General features: G+C 37.6%; 1 long non-coding RNA gene across 1 annotated transcript in view; it reads left to right on the top strand.

The window, feature by feature from the left end:
- The first annotated feature begins 1,287 nt into the window (after positions 1-1,287).
- Positions 1,288-1,844, top strand: part of LOC109304991 — a 130,954-nt gene continuing 130,397 nt past the window's right edge. Inside the window, exon 1 of the long non-coding RNA XR_002099527.1 lies at positions 1,288-1,394. This is a non-coding gene — a long non-coding RNA (uncharacterized LOC109304991). The remainder of the gene's footprint in view (positions 1,395-1,844) is intronic.

Genomic DNA, 1,844 nt, shown 5'->3' on the forward strand with positions numbered 1-1,844 from the left:
TTTGTCATAATTTGTGTTTGTATACTGTATGCAGAGAAGATTGCATAATAACAAAAAATAAAGTCATACTCTTATATACTGTGTGGGGACTGTGGGGTGTGGTTAGGGGTAAGTATGGTGGGGTGTGTGTGTGTATGGGTGTGTGTTTGTTTCTGATGGGGTGTAGGGTGTGTGTGTGTATGGTGGGGTACGGGGGAGTGTGTGTGTGTGTGTGTGTCTGGTGGAGCAATATGGTATGTTGGGGGCGTACAGCAGTGCCTGCATGGGGCATGAGCACCCTGAGTCCCTCTCACCTGCTGGTGCTGCTGCTGCCGCCAGCAGTAACTGTGCATCATGGGGAGGGGCATGGGAGGTCCCCACATCCTGCCATGATCCCTCACACCCACACCCTGCCCACCTGAACTTTTAGTTTAGTGTTCAGTCTTTATGTTAAAGTTTCATTTATAAAGTATTAGTAAATGATTTACTATTTAGCATTTTCTATGATTCTATTAGTAGATGTTGCAAAGATGTTAGGGACATAAATAGCAAGACTTATAGTAGTTACAAGCATATCACCAGAATGTTTTCTGCAAGCTTCTAAGTAATGTTACCTACTGGATTCCTTATGTAACAATTGATTAACATTTTTTAAAACATCCAATGATCATTTATTAGCTGTTTGAAATAATTTAAAAATAGAACTTTCATTTAAAATGTTACTATTTGGGGCTTTATTTTACCTTTGTGGATGGTGTTTCTGCCCACCAACTCCCAGAAAGTGATTAGAATGGTATTTAAGTGGATGACTACAATTTTCATTATTGGGACAAATAACTCAGTCTTCAGTGATTGTAGTAGCTCTTTATTTTTGGTGAACAAAATGTTTGAGATGGTTTATCCTTAATTTCAAAATAATGATCTAGGCTCTGAGTCTGAGAAATTGAGACAGATGTTGAGGAACTGGATTAAAAGATGATTGTAACTATTTTCTTCTTTATCCATCACAAATTTAAAACAAAAAGGTGCCGTGACCACCACTTCGGAAGATAAGCAATTGCTCAGAATGGTTGTAGAAAGTAGTCAGGCACTGTTCTATGTCCTTAGACCAACGTGGCTACACCCAACACCATAGAAACTAGCTCACAGGACAGGAGATCATCTCTTAGCACCACTTCACAGGAACATGTTGCAGCATATGAGTATGTCTCATCTTCTTTAAGTAATTAAATGCAAATCTAATAGTTGTTATAATTAGTAATGACCTAGTCTATTAATTAGTCAGATGGTAATTGTATCCAGAGATCCAAATATTTGGACCACAGAATACAAATGTTCTATTTGAAATTATTTTCTCTCTTTCAATTATATTCTCCTCTTCCTTATTCTCCTGTCATGGCTGAGAAGAAGATAAGGTGCATACACATACTCTCTCTCTCATCCTCCCCACAACTCCTGTAATAAACTAGATATATTAATAGTCAAAATTCTCAATTTTATTTGGAGAAGTTTGGCAGTGACAATGCATTTCATACATTACTTGTTGTGTAGTTGTTATACTCAGCATTTGGTATAAAAAAAATCAAAATAGCCAGATTGGAGTTATCCTTAGGAATAAAACAAGTTTGTAAATTGTGTGTGGGAATCTGACTACTTTAGCTAGCTATGCTACTGTACCCTACATAGCATAATAGAACACTAGTTGATAAAGAGATCATTTTTATCATTTGCCACCATGAATCAATATTTCTCTGTGTTGATGCTCACTATTAATATGTGTCATTAGTGGAATCTGGAGGGAGCAGCTCAGGAGATGCAAGAGGATGTAGGTCAAAGGATGTGGTCATCATGGGTGACCTGAACTT

The sequence above is a fragment of the Gavialis gangeticus genome, unplaced genomic scaffold (genome assembly GCF_001723915.1).
Source record: "Gavialis gangeticus isolate Ggan-Ray unplaced genomic scaffold, GavGan_comp1, whole genome shotgun sequence".
NCBI lineage: Eukaryota > Metazoa > Chordata > Crocodylia > Gavialidae > Gavialis > Gavialis gangeticus.